General features: G+C 38.6%; 1 long non-coding RNA gene across 2 annotated transcripts in view; it reads left to right on the top strand.

The window, feature by feature from the left end:
• The first annotated feature begins 14,644 nt into the window (after positions 1–14,644).
• The window catches only part of LOC123789029 (uncharacterized), a 64,563-nt gene continuing 58,788 nt past the window's right edge, over positions 14,645–20,419 (top strand). For both annotated transcript variants that reach the window (XR_015723889.1, XR_015723890.1), the window contains exons 1-2: positions 14,645–14,966; positions 20,051–20,164. This is a non-coding gene — a long non-coding RNA (uncharacterized LOC123789029). The remainder of the gene's footprint in view (positions 14,967–20,050; positions 20,165–20,419) is intronic.

Below are 20,419 nucleotides of genomic sequence, written 5' to 3'. Positions count from 1 at the left end.
AGATAGAAAGTAGACCCCTACCAAGTCCTCCAACCTTGTCTTTCCTTATTTGGAGAGGTTTGTTTTCACACATGACCCCAAGAGGGCAGTCTCAGAGCATGCTCTATTCTAATCATTCTAATTTTTTTTTAATTAGTATACGTTATATTTTAGTGCAGTTTTTAGTTCACAGCAAAATAGAGCAAAAGGTACAGAGTCCGAATAAACTCCTTGCACCCCCATATATACAACCTCCCCCCGTCAACATTCCACACTAGAGGGGTACATTTTTTATAGTCAATATATCGTTATCACCCAAACTCCATGGTTTACATTAATGTTCACTTTTGGCAAACCCCTATTCATCGGCTCCTTCTCCCTACCCCCAGGTAACAACTGACCTTTTTACTGTTTCTGTAGTTTTGCCTTTTCTAGAATGCCATATAGTTGGAATCATACAGTATCTTCAGATGGGCTTCTCTTAGTAATATGCATTTAAATTTTCTCTTTAAGACATGGAGCCATGTCTTTTCATGGCTTGATACCTCATTTCATTTTAGTGCAGAATAATATTCCATTACCTGGATGTGCCTACTGAAGGATGTCTTGGTTGCTTCCAAGTTTTGGCAATTATGAATAAAGCTGCTGTAAACATCCTTGCGCAGGTTTTTGTGTGGATGTAAGTTTTCAACTCCTTTGGGTAAATACCAGGAGTCTTATGGTAAGAGTATGTTTAGTTTTGTTAAGAAACCATTACACTGTCTTCCAGAGTGGCTGTCCTATTTTGCATTTTCACCAGCAGTAAAGGAGAGTTCCTATTTCCCAGGCACTTTGCATTGTCAGTGTTTGGGAATTTGACCATTCTAGTGTAGATGTATAGTGGTATCTCATTGTTTTAGTCTGCATTTCCCCTATGACACATGCTGTCGAGTGTCTTTTCATATGCTAATTTCCCACTTATATATCTTCTTTGGTGGGGTTTCTGTTCTGGTCTTCTGTCCATCTTTCAATTGGGTTGTTTGTTTTGTTATTGGTGAGTTTGAAGAGTACTTTGTGTATTTTGGATAATAGTCCCTTCTCGGATGTGTCTTTTACAAATATTTTCTCCTAGTCTGTGGCTTGTCTTTTTATTCTCTTGACATTGTCTTTTGCAGAGCAGGAGTTTTAAATTTAAATGGAGTCCAGCTTATCAAGTTTTCTTTCACCGATTGTACCTCTGGTGTTGTATCTAAAAAGTCATCATCATACCCAAGGTCATCAGGTTTTTTACTATGTTGTCTTCTACAAGTTTTACAGTTCTGCATTTTACATTTGGGTCTGCGATCCATTTTGAATTAATTTTTGTAAAGAGTGTAAGTTCTGTGTCTATTCATTTCTTAGCATGAAGATGTCTAGGTGTTCCAGCACCATTGGTGAAAACACTTTTCTCTATTGTATTGCCTTCCCTCATAGTCACAGGTAAGTTGATCATATTTATGTGGGTCTAGTTCTGGGCTCGCTGCTCTGTTCCACAGAACTACTTGTGTATTCTTTTGCCAGTACTATATTCTTGATTACTGTAGCTTTGATAGAATATCTTGAAATTGGGTAGTGTCAGTTCTTGGACTTCATTCTTCTTCATTATTGGTTAGGTATTCTAGGTCTTTATTTTTTCTCTGTAAACTTTAGAATCAGTTTGTTGATATCCACAAAATAACTTGCTGGGATTTTGATTGGGATTGTGTTGAAACTATAAATCAATTTGGGAAGAACAACATCTTGACAATATGACAATATGGAGTCTTCCTACATGACAATATGGAGTCTTCCTACCCATGAACATGGATCTCTCCTTATTTAGTTCTTTTTAGATATTATTCATCAAAATTTTCATCAAAGTTTATTATAGTTTTTCTCATATATAGATTTTATGTATATTTTGGTAGATTTGTAACTATTTCATTTTTGGAGGGCTGCTAATATAACTGGCAATGTGATTTTAATTTCTAATTCCACTTGTTTATTGCTAGAAATAGGAAAGTGATTGAATTTTGTATATTAACCTTGTATCCTGCATCCTTGCTATATAATCACTTAATAGTTTCAAGAGGGTTTTTTTTTCAATTCTTTTGAATTTTCTACATATATGATCATGTCTTCTGTGAGGAAAGACAGTTTTATTTCTTCCTTTCCAATCTGTATATATTTTTTAATTTTTATTTTTTTAGATTTATGTATTTGAAGAGAATGTGAGCCAGCATGGAGTGGGGAGGGGCAAAAGGAGAGAGGGAATCCCAAGCAGACTTCCCCCTGAGTGTGGACCCCAACGTGGAGCTCTGATCTCAAGAACCTGAGATCATGACCTGAGCTGAAATCAAGAGTCAGACACTTAACCAACTGAGCCACTCAGGGTCCCCAATCTGTGTACCTTTTATTTCCTTTTTTTGTCTTGTTCCATAGTTAGGACTTCCAGTAGGATGCTGAAAGCAATGGTGAGAGGGGACATCTTTGACTTGTTCTTGATCTTACTGGGAAAGCTGTTTCTCACCATTAAGTATGTTGGCTGTAGGGTTTTTGTGGATGTTCTTTATCAAGTTGAGGACATTCCCTTCTATTCTTACATTGCTGAGGGTTTTTATCAGGAATTGGTGTTGGATTTTGTCAAATGCTTCTTCTGTATCTATGGATATAATCACGTGGTTTTTTTCTTATTTAGCCTGTAATTTTGATAGATTACATTAATTTATTTTCTTAAAAAAATTATTTATTTTAGAGAAAGAGTGCAGGGGGTGGGGAGGGGCAGAGGGAAAGGGCGAGACAGTCTCAAGCAGACTCCACACTGAGCATGGAGCCCAACGGGGGGCTTAGTCTCATGACCCCAACATCACAACCTGAGCTGAAACCCAAGAGTTGGATGCTTAACTAACTATGCCACTCAGGCACCCTGATTACATTAATTGATTGTCAAATGCTGAACCAGCCTTGCATACCTAGGATAAGTCCCACTTGGTCATGGATTAAACTTGCTAATATTTTGTTGAACATTTTGCATCTATGTTTATGAGAGATAATGATCTATAGTTTTCTTTGTTCATTTAAGGATTAGGGTAATGATGGTTTCAAAAAATGACTTAGAAATTATCCCCTCTGCTTCTATCTTCTGAAAGAAATTGTAGAGAACTGATAGAATTTCATCCTTAAATATTTGGTAGAATTCACCAGTGAACTCATCTGGGCCTGGTGCTTTTTGTTTCAGAAAATAATTAATTATTGGGGCACCTGGGTGGCTCAATCGGCTGAGGGTCCGACTCTTGATTTCAGCTCAGGTCATGATCTCAGGGTCCTGGGATTAAGCCCCATGTCAGGCTCTGCAATCAGTGGGGAGTCTGCTTGAGGATTCTTTCTCTGTCCCTCTGCTCCTTCACCCATTCACAACTCTCCTTCTCTCTCTCTCTCTCTCTCTCTCTCAAATAAATGTTAATAAAAGAAAGTTATTAATTATCATTTCAATATCTTTAATAGACTTATTCAGATTGATGATTCTTTTTTTTTTTTAAGATTTTGTTTATTTATTTGACAGAGAGAGACAGCCAGCGAGAGAGGGAACACAAGCAGGGGGAGTAGGAGAGGAAGAAGCAGGCTCCTAGTGGAGAAGCCTGATGTGGGGCTCAATCCCAGAATGCCGGGATCACACCCTGAGCCGAAGGCAGACGCCTAATGACTGCGCCACCCAGGCGCCCCCCAGATTGATTATTGTTTTCATGTTTTAGCAGATTATATCTTTCAAGGAATTGGTCCATTTCATCTAGGTTATCAAATGTATGGGCATAGAGTTTTCCATAATATTCTTTTATTATCCTTTTAATGTCCATGGGATCAGTAGTGATTTCCCCTCTTTCACTTCTGATATTAGTGATTTATGTCCTCTCTGTTATTTTTGTAGTTAGCCTGGCTAGAGGCCTATCTACTTAATTGATCTTTACAAAGAACCAGTTTTTTGTTTTGTTGATTTACTTTATTGATCTCCTATTTTCAATTTCATTAATCTGTTTTACTTTAATTATTTTCTTTCTTCCACCTAATTTAGATTTAATATGCTCTCCTTTTTTAGTTTTCTAAGGTGGAAGCTTAGATAATTAAGTTTAGATCTTTCTTCTTCTCTAATATATTCATTCAATGCTGTAAATTTCCACCTAAGCACTACTTTTGCTTCATGCCACAAATTTTGATAAGTTGTATTTTATGTTTATACATTTCAAGATATTATTCATCTATGGGGGCGCCTGGGTGGTGCAGTCGTTAAGCATCTGCCTTTGGCTCAGGGCATGATCCTGGCGTTATGGGATCGAGCCCCACATCAGGCTCCTCTGGTATGAGCCTGCTTCTTCCTCTCCCACTCCCCCTGCTTGTGTTCCCTCTCTCGCTGGCTGTCTATCTCTGTCAAGTAAATAAATAAAACCTTTAAAAAAAAAAAAGTTAAAAAAAAAAGATATTATTCATCTATGTTGAGGTTTCTTCTTTGACTCATATGTTATTTAGAAATGTAATGTTTAATCTCAAAGTATTCTGGGATTTTCCAGCTTTTTTCGTTGTTGTTGATTTCCAGTTTAATTCCATTGTGGTCTGACAACATGTAATTTCTTTTCTTTCAAATTTGTTAAGGTGTTTTATGGTTCACGATGGGATCTAACATAGTGAATTTTCCATGTGAGGTTGAGAAGAGTTTGTATTTTGTTGTTGTTGGATGAAGTATTCTATAGATATCAATTGTATCTAGTTGATTAATGGTACTATTAAGTTCTACCATGCCCGCACTGATTTTCTGTCTGCTGAATCTTTTATTTACTTTGGAGGGGTACTAAAGTCTCCATCTGTAATAGTAGATTCATCTATTTCAGTTTCTCTTTAAGTTCCATCAGTTTTTGCTTTGTGTATTTTTATGTGCTGCCATTGTTGGGCACACGTGCGTTAATGAGTAAGTTACCCTGCTATAACTTTCTTCATGCTTTTATTTTTAATCCATGTTTCTTTATATTAAAAGTAGGTTTCTTATAGATAACATATAATTGGGTCTTATTTTTTTTTCCCTCTGACAACCTCTATCTTTTAGTCAGTGTTTCTAGACCATTAAAATGTGTAATGATTATTGATATAGTTCAATTAATAGCTACTGTATTTTTTTACTATTTTCTATTGGCTATTTTTGACATTCTCACTTTTTCTTCCCTTTGTGGCTTTGAGGATTTTGTATGATTCCATTTTTTCTTTCTTAGCATATCAATTGTACTTTTTTTTTTTAAGTGGTCATTTTGAAATTTGCAATATGTGTTTACAACTAATCCGAGTCCCCTTTAATAACACTATACCACTGCATTGGTAATACAAACACCTCAGGAAAACAAAATATTACTAATTCCTCTTTCTTGTTCCCTGTATCATTGCTGTCATTAATTTCATTTCATTTATACATAAGCATGTTTATATACGTAGTATATGTAATCAAATACATTGTTGTTACTACTTGTTGAGCAGCCTATAATTTTTTTGAGAGAGAGAGACCGTGAGCAGGGTGGAGGGGCAAGGGAGAGGAAGAGAAAGAATCCCAAGCAGGCTCCGTGGCCAGCATGGGGCCCAAAGTGAGCTCAATCTCAGGACCCTGAGATCATGACCTGAGCTGAAATCAAGTCAGATGCTTAACTGACTGAGCCACCCAGGCACTCCCAGGCTGTAATTTTTTGATCAATTAAGAACAAGAAAAATAAGCTGTCCTTCTCTCCACCATCGTGACATGTGCAGTTGACTGTTCCTCACCGTGCCTTCTCCCAAGATTTTCAGGATCAAGTGATTCCTGGCCAAGAAACAAAAGCAGAATTGTCCCATTCCCCCAGTGGATTTGGATGAAAACTGGTAACAAAATCAGGTACAACTCCAACAAGAGACATTGGAGAAGAACCAAAGCCTTGGTCTGTAAGGAATCACACATGAGACGGTATAAGTATTTATGTTGCATGAAGGTCACTTGCTTGTATCATATCACTCTGTAAATATCACTGTACTTGAACAATAGACACGTTTTATCAGAAAAATGATTTTTCTGTTACTTTGTTTCTGCACCAGTTAGGTCGATTCAGTAATAAATATGTGAGATCTTTCATTTGGAAAACAAAATAAAGAATAAGTAAAAGTTTTTATTTTACCTTTACTTATTCATTCTCTGATGTTCTTCCTTTTTTAATGTAGATCTGAGTTTCTGGCCTAAATAATTTTCCTTCTCTCTGAAGAACTTCTTTTAACATTTCTTTCAAGGTAGGTGTACTGGCTACAAATTCTCCCAATTTTTGTTTGTGTGACTGTCTTTATTTCTGCTTTACTTTTGTAGGATAGTTTTACAGAATTCTAGGTTGATGGTTTTGTTTTTTTTTCTCTCAATACTTTAAGTATTTCACTCCACTCTTCTTGCCTGCATGGTTTCTGAGGAGTAATTCTTATTTTTTTCTCCTCACAGGTTAAGTGTTTTTTCCTCTGGCATCTTTCAAGTTTTTTTTTTTTTTTAATTGGTTTTCTGCACTTTGAATATGCCTAGGTGTGGGGTGGGGTTTTTTGGCATTTATCCTGTTTGGTGTTCACTGAGCTTCCTGGACCTGCGGTTTAGGTTTTGACATTAATTTAGGGAAGTTCTCAGTCATTATTGCCTCAAATATTTCTTTTGTTTCTTTCTCTCTTTCTTCTTCTGTATTCCAGTTCCAGGTGTATTACACTTGTAATTATCCACAGTTCTTGGATATTCCCAGTTATATTTTTCCAGCCTATTTTTTCTATGCTTTTCAGTTTGGAGGTTTCTATTGTCATGTCCTCAAACTCAGGGATTCAGCCATGTTCCACCTACCAACGAGCTCGTCAAAGACGTTCTTCGTTTCTGTTACAGTGTTTTTGATCTTCAGCAATTCTTTTTGATTCTTTATTAGAATTTCCACTGGGGCGCCTGGGTGGCACAGCGGTTAAGCGTCTGCCTTCGGCTCAGGGCGTGATCCCGGCGTTCTGGGTTTGAGCCCCACATCAGGCTCCTCTGCTATGAGCCTGCTTCTTCCTCTCCCACTCCCCCTGCTTGTGTTCCCTCTCTCACTGGCTGTCTCTATCTCTGTTAAATAAATAAATAAAATCTTTAAAAAAAAAAAAGAATTTCCACTTATCTGCTTACATTATCTACTTTTTCTTCTATCTTGTGTTCTTTTTTTTATTAGCGCCTTTAGGATATTAATCATAGTTTTTATGCATTCCTGGTCTGATAATTTCAACATTTCTGTCATATCTGCCTGTAGTCCTGATGCTTATTTAATCTCCTCGAAGTATGTTTTTTTGCCTTTTAGTATGCTTTGTAATATTTATTCAAAGTCATACATGATGTAGTAGGAGAAAGGAGCTTTGGTAAATAGATCTTTAGTTATGTAGTAATAACGTCTGGGAGGAGGAGAACATTCTGTAGTCCTCTAATTAGGTCTCAGTCTTTTGGTAAGCCTGTGTTTCTAGACTGCGAACTTCACTAGTGCTGCTTAGCTTTTTCTCCTCTTTTAAGTGGAGTAGGACAGCTAGAATAGACTGGTATTGGATATTTCTTTTCCTCACGTAGGTTGGGCTCTGATAAAATAGTTTCTCCATAGGTAGGCCTTGGTAAGAAGAACAATGCTCTGGGTGTGTGTGTGTGTGTGTGTGTGTGTGTGTTTTCCAAATGGTTAGTTTAACCCTCATTCTGCTAAGAGCAAGAGGGAACTTTTACCCATTTTTACTGTGAGTACCTGTTTGAGCTCCTGAAGGTAAAACTCATGGAAGTGTGTGTTTCTCTCCTCTGAAGACTGAGTCTCCTTACAATTTTCATCTCTCAGGCTTATCCACACTGAGCCTCTAACAATTCATTAGTTATAGTTTAGGTTTTCCTAACCCGGTATTGGTTTCTACTCAGATAAGTTGTGAATCTCTGTATCCACCTGTCTGTTTCTCCAACTATGGGGTCAGCAGTTTGCCCTGTGATCTCACTTCTCTGACATATCTAAGAAGAGTTATTGTTTTTTCAGTTTCCTCAACTTTTTACTTGTTGTTAGGTTGGTTGGAGTCATGACTACTAAGCTTTGTACATATGCCAGATTTGAAAGCAGGAGTCTTTGAAGCTCATTTTGAGTTAAAGAAGAATAGAGCTTTGCAGGTAGTAGGAGTCAAATGCAAACGATATGTGACAAAAGAATCCCTAATTCTGAAAGATCACTTTAAGAAGAAAAGTACTGAAACAAGATGGAAAGTCAGTGTTGGTCACCCAAGCTCCATTGCTCAGCCTAACAGTTGGCTCTTCTTTACATCAGAATTTTTTTCCCCTTTTCTTTAACATTTAAAAAAATAAGCTATTTTGGCCACAGACTTCGTACTTTTACATAATTGTTCCTATATTCAGGTTGTGAGTTGGGTTTTCCATGTCTCAGTCTTTGCCCACTCCCATCTGACACAAACTTTTTTCATTTATTTCTTAGCCCTTTTACTTTGTTCTTCCTCTTTATGAGAAAAAAAAAAAAACTAACTTAAAATAAATACATTTCCTTCCAGTAACCAGGGATCTTCTAGGGCTGGGAAATTATTATGTATTAGAGTGAAAGGCTAATAAAACTCCCAATGTAAATATTTTAGTAGTTTGCTAAATAAAGAACCTCAAATACTATGTGGAAGACAATTTAGAATGAGGTTTAAAGAGCTCAATATAAAAACCTGTTTGGCCTGTTAAAACAGGTGTGGACAATCAATTCCTTATTATAAAAACTCCTTTCAGCCCGTATAAATTCAAGACAAATACATTAGGGCATGAGAACTCCAAATCAATAGGTTGGAAATTATAAGCCATCTCCAGTGTGTAGACCCAAAGAGGCCCAAGTCATTATTTGTCAATTGAAAGGGAGTTGGGGGAATTAGTATCTGTGTATTTTCTCAGAGAAGGGAGAATTCTTGGCAGAATTTTAAGGTTTATCCTTAATTCATTATGGTAAGAACACTCACTTGTTTTTTAATAACTCAGTTTCTCTAGTTGTAAAATGATATAGTGCATTGGAAAAGGTGGTCAAAATTTTTGTTTAAGTGAATATGCTAATGCTGGCCTTTAATTTCATGTAGCAAAATGAATTAATGCAGCAATAATGCTGAATAGTAACTTGGATAAAAAGTTAAAACACAATTTACACCTTCCATTCATCAAAGTATAGAATCTTCCAAAAATTTGGAATCTTCCAAACTTCCAAAATCAAAGTACAGAATGACTTTTAAGAACTGCCCCCTTGTCGATATTTGGTTCTATTTTCAGGATAACTGATTTCCCCAAAAAACACATATGCCAACTACTAAATTGAGCACAGAGAGTCACACACCAACTTAAATGAACCTGCAAGACATTTTCTCCTTAAACCATTACGGATATTGGAAATTAGAAGTTTTGGTGTATAAGCAACTCTTTAGCTATAGTCTCTCCCATTCACCTGGACTTTGATGGAATAATAGCAATTTTCTTTAATTATCAGGAATGATAGATATGCTGATAAATGGAACTAAAACTGAATTGTATTTTGATTGGCAAGTATTGGCACAAATGCTTAAAAAAATACAGAACTGTATCTTGCGATTAACTCCTATGAAATGAAAGTTGTAATTTACCAAAAACTTTAATATAAAAGAAATAAGCTTTTCCTGTTTTCTTTAAAAAAGAAAGGTTAATACACAGAGTAGAATGGTGGTTACCAGGGGCTGGTATACGATCCCAGACATTATATAATTTTAACTGTATATATCTTTAAAAGACAAGGACTTTCTCTCTTATACAACCCCCCCTTTTTTGTGACATACCCACAGTGCCATTGCCACAACTAAAAAAAGTCCTTAATATCCTTAAATACCCACTCAACATATAAATGTCCGTATCTCATTTTTTTTTCAAATATAGTCGGTCTTTGTTTTGCACAGTAGGGTGGAGCTATAAAAGTGACCATGCCAAGATAACATAAATAATTTAGGGGAAAAATTATGACTGTTCCATGACCTTTAAAAATATTAAACAATCAAACATTAAAAACTCCCTTACTGTTAGATGCACATATGTAAGAAAATGAAATATCTAGTAAAACTAATATTTATTTAGTACATTGTAATTTAAAACATTAGGAACATTGAGAATTAAAGTGTTTTATTTCTTGGTAAAATACTTACCAAGAAGAGCTTCAGCAGTACTTGTCTTCTTCTGGTAGAGAGACTTACGATATGAAGACGGCATCTCTTCTATGTCTTGGCAACTCCTTCCTAAGTTTGGATCAGCTTCCAACGTTATGAAGTATCTCCAAGATGTCACTTTCTTTGGGACATCTTTGTCCTTTCGTCACAACCCCTTTCCTCATTTACGTTCCTAAGTTTGCCTTCACTAAGTTCTTCTGGCTGCGTATCTGCAGTCTCTTGAATGGCTGCAGTGTCAACATGTCCTCTGTCGGCTTTCGTCTATAACTCGATTGAATTTCATTCCCGGCATTATAGCTTTTTGCTTCTGCTGCATTTTCATCTTTGTTGGCCAGTTGTCTCTTTTGATTCTCCAGTTTTGTAAAGTATGTAGGTTTATCACTGAGAGACAAGGAGGCAACAGAAGCACACCGTCCGCACTTTGTGAGTGTACTGAGTAACAGTTGCACAGTGACCAATCACCCACAGACTGTGAAAAAAATGATATAATTGGTTGCTGAGCATGGTGCAAATCTGTTATTTATGTAGTGATTTGTGGACTGAAAAGCTAGTGGTGACGTTTGCACTTTATGCAGTAATTCACTGTTGATAATACTGTGGTAACTGAAATTTGAACCAACAGTACAAAACATAGACTGCCTATAGTTTGTTTGAATCAAGATCCAATTAAGATTTACATATTGTGATTGGTTCATATCTCTCTTAAGTCCCTTTATAGATTATCCCTCCCTACATTTTCTTTTTTTCTTTTTTCCATGCAGTTTACTGGTTGAAGAACGAGATTGTTTATCCTTTGCCATTTTCCACAGTCTGGAGTTTGCTATTTTCATCTCTTTAGTCTTGTTTAATAATTTACTATCCTCCATATTTCCTATAAACTGGCAGTTAGATCCAAAGGCTTCTTCTTGGGTTCTGAATTTTTTTGACACACCCTAATAGGTTTTGATAGTTGCCTTGCATTTTGGTATGAGAAGATATTCTAAGCTGATTTCTATAATCTAAGCTTACTTGCAAACATGGAATTAACCATTCCTTCAAGGAGCCCTTTCAGTGGGAAATGGTGTTTGAAGACCAAAATTTGGTCATAGAGTTGCTAAGTTGAATGGGTCCTTGGATTAGTCTTTCCGATGGATTGACCTAAGAAATAAATAAAAAATATTATAGATTTGAAGTGAGCCAAGAAATACATCTCTTGATATGTCATTTTCACATTTATATCTTTACCTCTTTTTGTATTTACTATCCTGAAAATATGTCATAAGTTTATACTATTACTTCCAATTCAAATTCTGTACTTCAGGGTTTTTGCTTACCCTCTTCTATCTTATATCTGTATTTTCTTTCTTCCATGCCAAGAATCTCAGGTCTCAACAATACCCACAATAATAAGAATTAGGATATTATATAATTTTTCACTTGTCCTATCCCATTCCAGTTTCAAAATAACAGTACAACACAACACCAACACTATGATTACTGAAGAATATTTAATTTCCTTTTTCTTATTCTCCCTCAAGTTCTTTTCATCTTTAAGGTATATTCCACCAGAGAGATACAGGCATATTACTATGCTTTAAAATCATTTGGAAGAATCCCTCTCTGTGTGATTATGCTACCAACTGGAGACATATTTAGGTTTATTTGTTTTGTTTTGTTTTGTTTTTCTTAGCTCTTTTCCCATGATTCTTTCTGATAAATTAACTGACCCAATGGTTTAGCTTATTGTGTTTCTTGTTCTGATGTTGTTACCAGCCTACTCTCAATTGCTTTCCATCTAAATCTCCATTGTTTCTGAGAGTGTCTTCAGGCTTGAGCTTCCCCCACTCTGTCCCAAATAAGGTCAGTTTTGGCAGGGGAGTGTTCTCCATCCTTATGGTGTGGCTTTCCACCTGGACAGAATCTGGGAGCCACTGCTCCAGAGCTGCGGGAAAATATAGTTTCTATTTCTCTTGGAGCTACACCCTAGCTTTATACAAAGTGTTGGGTAGGGGTCGTAGACTCTTGTCTTCTAAGCTTGCATCTCCTGGCATAGAACTTCCATGCTATGAATGAGCTGGAGTGAGGATAGTATTCTTGGCCTGCTGTACCTGGGATGATCCTCTGCCCTACAATGGGGACTCGGTGGAGGAAGGGAGCCCCTGACCCCCCTGTCGCACTCATCTGGAGGTAGCCTTTGCAACACAGAGCTGTGGGATGGGGGAATGAGAAATGTTGTTGGCCTGTACCCCTAGGAAGACACTGTGGTCTGACTGTGACCTTTGGGAAGAGGGAACCCCACCTTCTTGGCCACAACAGCTGGAGTAGAGTTTCTGTCACAGCTAGAGGAGGGAAGAGGGAGTAGATTATGGCTAACGTGCCATAGACTATGTTGTTCTACGAAGAGTTAAGAATTTTTTGAATAAATGCTTCTTCATTTGCTGTGTGCCATTAGGACAATTTCCAGAGAGTTTAAATGGTTGTTTGATAATTTTTACCAGTAATGGTTTTTTTTCACTGGGGAGCAGGTCCAAAGAGTTCCTCACTTTTGTATGCTGGAAGTTGTCCTCCAGCTTAATACTGATCCCTGTGGTTTCCAATTTTTTTTGATCTTTCACCTCCTGGGTAACTCTTTGAATCAGTTCTTTTTTTTTTTTTTTTTTTAAACTATGTGCTAGTTACATTTGACATATAGTTCTCCTTTTGTTTCCCATAAAATCTAAGGAGGTTCTTTTATTGTGAGGCTCAGAGAGGTTGTAGGTCTTTCCAGAAATCACATCTCACTCCTGAATTTTGAGCCACTGGAAAATTTAGATTCATTTCTAATCAGAGGAAAGTCATCTGAGTTTGCCACACAGAGAGTCAGAGAATCATTTCCTAGTTATAGTTATGCTTTCATCTTTAGAGAGCTTACTAGCTCTTCTCTGCCCTCCCCCAGTCTTAAACTGCAGAAAATCTCAGAAAAACAGAATCTCACAGCACGCTCAAGCTCATGTTTTCCAGCACAACCAAGATTCAGGATTGTGGCTCTGTCACCGATTTTTTATAGTCTTTGCTAATGTCTGAGTGCTTCCTTTTAACATATTCCAAAGTCTATAAAGATGTAATAACAAGGGATTAACCTGTATCAGTAGTTTCTCAGTCTGTTTAGTTGGCTGTTATAGGTTACTACTTGTAGTAACCTCAGAACCTATAATATGCAAAGGTGCATGTTTGACTTTGTAAGAGTGACATATCATATGCAATGTTTCCTGGTATATTTGGGTTTATTTCCATGTGCTATTTACACTCTGTGTTTTGGGGAAGGTTGGCCTAGAACATTTATTCAGCAAGGAAAGGAGATGAGAAATCCTTACCACCAGCTGGAAAATATTTGCATAACAGTGTTTCCATCTGCTATCCTTTAGGATCTGTTTAGGGAAGATAGTTCCTATTTTCTGTCTCTTAAAGATCGAGCTTTTGGACAAACTGCTGCTAGCTGCTAGGGTCTGTGAGGGCACACCCAGCTTCCCACAGAAGCCTAATCTGCATTCCCACTAGGACCACTCTGGAATAATCCCATAGGCTAACTGCCAATCTTTGGAAGGAGTTCAGAAAAACACCTTGGGGCAGGCAGTTAACTTTGCTATGGCAACCCATTTGAATTCGCCAGTGCCCAGCAGGGTGCCTTGTGCATCATGGGCATTTAATAAATACTTGTATAAATACTTTAAATACTAAATCAACACAATTCAGAGTCAGGCTTTCCAAAAAAGGAAAATCAGCTGTGTCCTCACTGCTGGGGAGGAGACTTATTTTGGGGAAAGGGAGAGTGAAAGAGCCTCAGCTGTGGGAGTTCTAGGAGGAGGTTCAGAAAATGCTGTCCCACTAAGAACTCCTCAACTCAGTCCCTGGTAAGGTAGTGAAGTTACTCCACAGAAATATTAATCAATCTGAAAGAACTAGACTAGTGGTTCCGGGACTTGCAGCATCTTAACATTCCCTACGAGCTTCGAAATAGAAACTCATGCCTCCCTCCCCCAACCTACTGAGTTAGAATCATTCGGATTTGCCCAGGAAACTGTTTAAACAAACCCTCCAGGTGATTACTATTCACATTCAAGTTTTAAAAAGCCACTGACCTAGACTATCCTTTTGAAGTCAAAGTGATTCCTCTGCACTGAACATTTGTGTTTCCCCCACCCCAAATTCAGATGTTAAAGCCCTAATACCAACGAGAGGCTATCAAGAGGTGGAGCCTGTAGGAGGAAATTAGGTCATGAGGGTGGAGCCTTCCCAATGAAATTAGCGCCCTCATAAGAGATCCCAGAATGCTCCCTGGTCCTTTTTCCGTGAAGATACGCTGGGTCGAAGGTTGGTGTGGACCAGCAAGCGAGCTCTCTCCAGATACCGGAACCACCGGCACCTTGACCTTAGACTTCCACCCTCCAGAAATGTGAGAAGTAATTCTGTAGTTTCGGCCGCCCAGTCGGTGGTATTTTGTTATGCAGCCTGAACTAAGGTAGTGATAATCATCAGAGCAGTCCTTGTGAAAACCGGGAGAGCTTGAGAAAGCATGGAGACGAGGCCCCAGGTCAAATCAATTAAAGTGAATCTTAGGAGATGACGTTAGGTTATTGATAGCTTAAAATGCTCTCCAGGTAATTCTAATGTGCAGCCAGCTAAGAATCATTGACCATGTAGGTTGGACTTTCCAAGTCGCCAAAAGAGCTGTGATGTTCAGGAAACCAGTGGAGCACAGCAGCAGTTTGGCCAGAGAGACTGAGGCTTATCAACCAAGGGTAAGATCAGTAGAGTGGTGCCTGGCACCTGCGGGTAATTTTTTTAAAAAATTGGTTTTATTTATTTATTTATTTGAGAGAGGGGGGGTGGGGAGGAGAGAGGGAGAGAGAGAATCTTAAGCGGGCTCCATGTCCAGCAATTACATTGGGAAGAGAGAAAGGGTGAGGGAGTTGAGAATACAAAGGGGAAAAATTACATTTTGGAATCAGGTAATTTAATTAAGTGAAGGAGAGAAATTAGGACACAGAGTGGGCGAGGTATATTGAAAAGGTAGGTGGTTCAGAGGACTATGAATTTTGTGGGGTCTCAATGTTTTTGTAGTTGGGATACCACGTTTGGCTCAGTCTCGTGACCCTGAGATCATGACCTGAGCCAAAATCAAGAGTCAGACGCGTAAGTGACTGAACCACCCACCTACCCCACCTGAGGGTATGTTAGAGGCATTTATTAAAAAATTGTTGGTAACATCAGTTGAAAATTCTTAACCAGATACTGAACAGATTGAGCACCATCTTATGTGTTCTAGGTAATAGGGATACAGCAGCAAACAAAAAGGCAAAGTTTTCAGTCTCATGGTGCTTACATTCTAGTGGGCAGACACAGAAAATACGTGATTAAACTTTGTAATATAGCAGATGGTAATTAAGGAGAAAAATAAAGCAGAAATTTAGAGGGATAATTTTACATTCCGTAGTCAGAAAAGCCCTCATCAGTAAGGTGACAATTTTTTTTTTTTTTTTTTAAGATTTATTTACTTGACACACAGAGAGAAGGAAAGCACAAGCGGGGAGAGCGGCAGAGGGAGAAGCAGGTTCCCTGCTGAGCGGGGAGCCCAATGGACCCTGGGATCATGACCTGAGCCGAAGGCAGACGCTTAATGACTGAGCCAGCCAGGCCTTCCCAGTAAGGTGACAATTTAGCAGAGACCTGAATGAAGTGAAGAAGTAAGTTATGTGGGTAGCTGAAGGAGAGTATTTGCTACAGTTGGAAGAACAAAAGCAAAGGGAGAATCACGGTCAGTACATTGGAGGTACAGGCAGAGGCACGGTGTCCAGATTAGAGAGGAAAACAGAATCCTAGGGATAAAGAGAAGTGGAGGGTTGGGGGCAGATGATATGGGTGGGCTTCTAGAGGAACACTCGCTTTTACTCCAAGTGATAAGGGAAACCATTGGAATGTTTTGAAGTGATTGGAGTGTGTTCTACAGGGTCACTCTGCCGCTATGGTGAGACTAAGCTGAAAGACATAGAAAGTAAATGCAGAGACCAGTTAGGAATATCTTGCAGTAGTCCTAGTGAGAGACCAGCTTCTCAGACCAAAGTGGAAACCATGGCGTAGCTGAGAAGTGGTTGGATTCTGCACGTGTGTATCTTGAGATAGAAGCAACAAAATTGGATGATAAACAAGATACAGGATGAGAAGACTCAAGGATGGTGCTAAGGTTTTTGGTCTGAGAAGCTTTAAGGATGAAATTGTTATTTACTGAGATTAAGACTGAAGGAGAAGCTGGTTGAGAGAGCTTGTGTTCCCTCTCTCGCTGTCTCTCTCTGTCAAATAAATAAAATCTTAAAAACAAAACAGGACAAGAGCCTGAGACACATTTTTTTAAAAAAGATAAAATATTTGGGTGGCACACTTGGCAATTGGAAGGGCATTTGGAGGCCTGGACAAGTTTATTGCGTCAGGGGGCCACTGGCTTAGAGGTTCTGGTTGCCACAGGTCCTGCCCAGAAGAAAGTAGTACCTTCTAATATCTTGGTTCTGTTTGGTACATGGCTTTGGAGTAAGATGTGGGAATGGATGGACTAGAGAAAAGAATAAAGATAGGCAGTTATCATAAAAGGATCCATTTACAGTGGCGTTCATGAATTTTAAGGGAGACTGGTAAAGATGATTGTGTGTTTTTTAACCATCTTCAGCTACACATATGTAGTCATGCAATAGGTGGAGAACTAGATTTAACTAGGTTTGGGGTTATGCCAAGCAGTTATATTGGGACGAAAGAAAGCGTGAGGGAGTTGAGAAGAATACAAAGCGAAAAATTACATTTTGGAATCAGGTAATGCAAATTAAGTGAGGAAGAGAAATTAGGACACAGAGGGGCAAGGTATATTGAAAAGGTAAGTGGATCAAAGGACTGTGAATTTTGTGGGGTCTCAGTGTTTTTGTAGTTGGGATACCACAGAGAAGGAGTTGGTTGGAGAATAGAATGCTTGAAATATGGGTGAGATGCAAAGACTGGTAATGGTAAAGCCAAGGTACTGCATGGGAGTATGTAGCTGGAGTAAGGTGGAGGAAGACGTTGCTAGACAGAGATACCAGGGTATCAGGAATAATTTACTTTGATATTAAAGTCACCAAAAATGATACCAGATGAGGGTAATGGTAAACCTGGAGATAAAATTTTCAACAAATGAGGGAGAGTAACCCAGAAGAAATATATACCATAGAATGATGTGGTAGTAAGTCTGATGTTGGAACTCCAGTGAAGGGCATATGCGGAGGAGGGAGGTACAATGTGTGGATGGGACGATGAGTGTCAAAGAGGACCTCATCCTCTACCTCCAGGTCTGGTGGTACAAGATGTGTGGAAAAGAAAACATTTCACTTGGAAGGGCCCCAGAAAAAAAACTATGCTCAGAAGGAGCAAGCTTTTCGTTAAAACAATGTGATGAAAGAAACAGTTGGCCAGGATGTGAGGGCTGTGACTCCAAAGGGTAACAATAGGAGGATTTGAGGGAGTTTGGGAGATCTGAGAGATGGGATCAGATTGGCGGCGGGGGGTGGGGGGGTGGGGGGGTGGTTTGTGGAGTCCCAGGGAATGAGAGCTCGGGGGATGAAGTGGTGGGCTGCTTGTTACTGTTACCGCTGCTTTTATGGGTATTGGTGAACAAAAACTCCAGATAATTCCGTTTTCTACCTGTGCAGCTATACATTATCCAACATTGCTTTTCAGAGAACCTATGTAAAAAAATAGAAAATATTTTTCATAATCTAGCTAATAAAACTGCTTTGCCTTTCCTTAACCCTTTCTTGAAATTTTCTTCAAGATTATCAATTCCAGAAATGAAAAATGAGCAAATCTTGTCTAATCCCCAGCCTTCAGATAATTCATTCTAGAGAAGTTATTATCCATTTTCTTCAAGACTTTCTCTTTAAAGACTCTTTGAGTCTCCTTTTTGGTTTGAACATTGATCTAAATCTTAAGTAAAACTGGTTCCATCTTAATCTTACATATCCGGTTATGAGCCTGTGCAGTGGAAGTGAGGGTGTGTATGAATACATGTGTGTGTTGTTGGAATGGAAGTGGTGGTGTCCTGAGTGCTCTTTAGACCTGATCTTTATGAATCTCTGTGGTGCTTCTATTTTCTGTGACCTGTGAAACTTTGGTTGTGACTCATCTTGGCTAATACTCTTCTCAAAAACACTGTGTACTGAAGGACAGTTAGAAAATTCTAGGAATCTGTCCAAGTTCTAATTGAGATTCAATTCCCCACCCTCACAGCCTTTTATTAGGCAACCTTTATGAGCGCTTGTTTTCCAAGTTACCAGATTACTCATTTCAGAGTTCAAGTACCCAGAAACTACCTACTTCCATGCCCACAATAAGAGGCAAACAACAGATGTCTGCAATAAAGTCAGTCAGTAGCTAGGATAAGGGCTGGCATGTGGGGTGGTCCCATCTTTGTTGTGAACTTACAGGGAAGAGGGGAGGAGAGAAGCCAGCTTTCTAGCAGGCTGTTGAGTAACCCCAGTGGGACATCCCATCTCATAACTTGGCAGTTATATTAGTTTGGCTCTTGAAGGTCACAAGAAGTTCTATACACATCACCTTAGTGATGGGATTTTTTTGTCAATATATGTGAGAACGTGGGGTAGAATGGGAAATTTCTCAACAGCTTTACAGTTGCTCTTGGTCTTAGGGTGTCAGAGCTGAGACGACGACGATGATGCACAACTTACTTTCACCTACAATCAAAGGGCAGGGAAGTAATGTGTTTTCTCTTTGCTTCGCACAACAGAGTGATGGAGTCAGCTTTCAGCTTCTGACTGTGGGGCTACCCAACTAGAAATGGGTCCCAACAATTCACTGCTTTGATGGTCAGCTTCTCTAGCATAAGGGATTTTTAATCTGTGTGGCCTTGGGGATCCATGAACCTCCCCACCCCCTGGAATTATATGCCTGAATGTGGGTCTGTCCATATGTGCATTTTCTTAGGAGTGGATACGATCCCATTTCCAAACGGGCCTTAATCCTTCAATTAACTGGGACTAGTATAAGAGATTTGGATGTTTCTCGTGGCCCATGACAATAGGCAGAAATGAGTTTGCTCGAATCACTACCCTTCAAGGGGTTCCTGTTCTGGCAGCAACTGGAAGCTTCAGAGACTCTTCTATAGCTGGTCACATATTAGTGGATTATGTGAGGCAGTGTTCTCAGTTCCTCAAACTGATTTCTGATGCCTCCCTCTGGTCCGTCCATGAGTCACAAATTTTCCCATCTGTCTACGAGTGCTCACATACAGCCCCCTGACTTAGTGACAGAATGCAGAAAGTTTCTCCTGTATGGTTCTAAGGCTAAATAAATTCCATTCCAGCTGTTCAAATAGACTCTGCTTTATAACTTTACCACTGCGTTCCAGAGTTCCACTTGGTTCTGTTTATATCTCCTAAGTGATTGAAGTTGACTAAGTGAAAGGTATTCCAGGATTTTCATTTCTTAGAATGTAGACAGTTTAAACATCAGTCGCCCACACTCTAGTCGTGAAGATTCTACAACTGCACATACAAAAGAGTTCCAGGCAACCCCAAAGGTTTTTCTGGCTCATGCCTTTGTGCAGAAGTAAATTTTTAACTACCTCCAACAGGGTCTTCAGTATTTTGAGTGTTGACTCTGACCCAGTCAATTTTTTAAATTCTATTAAAAAAAAAAACACAAAAAACACAAAGTCTAAGAAGGTAGTCTAAATGGTGTTCTTCAATCACTAAGGTGAATGGGTGACATGAACTTGTGTTGTTTTTTTAGTCATTCTAAGTCAAATCCACCTCCCTCTTAATGTAATCAATCACTTTCATGATTGTAGGTCTGCCCGGTTTCTGACTGAAGAATTAGAGAAAATGGAAAGGACCTTTGAATGCTCTTTGGCTTTGGAGCAATGCAACATGTGGTTGAAATTCAACCTGATACCGTTAACTCTGTAAGTCAATTAACCAGTAGCACCTACCAAAGCTAACCGAAGCTAGGAAAGAAAATTTATTTCAAAGAGTTTTCAGTTCACTGACAGCGAAATGGTTTAGCGACTTGATAATATAAATATGTCATAAGCATCTTATAATTTTTAGAGACAAATCTGTTGAGAACAGACATGATCGCTATTCTGTTAAATTCCATTGGCATCAAGGGTTATTTCTAATTTTTGTAGAACCTTTCTCATGTGAAGATCAATGTAATT

Source organism: Ursus americanus, chromosome 3 (assembly GCF_024610735.1).
Source record: "Ursus americanus isolate L20-20 chromosome 3, mUrsAme1.1.p, whole genome shotgun sequence".
Classification (NCBI taxonomy): Eukaryota; Metazoa; Chordata; class Mammalia; order Carnivora; family Ursidae; genus Ursus; species Ursus americanus.
This window is presented reverse-complemented; position numbering and strand designations above follow the sequence as displayed.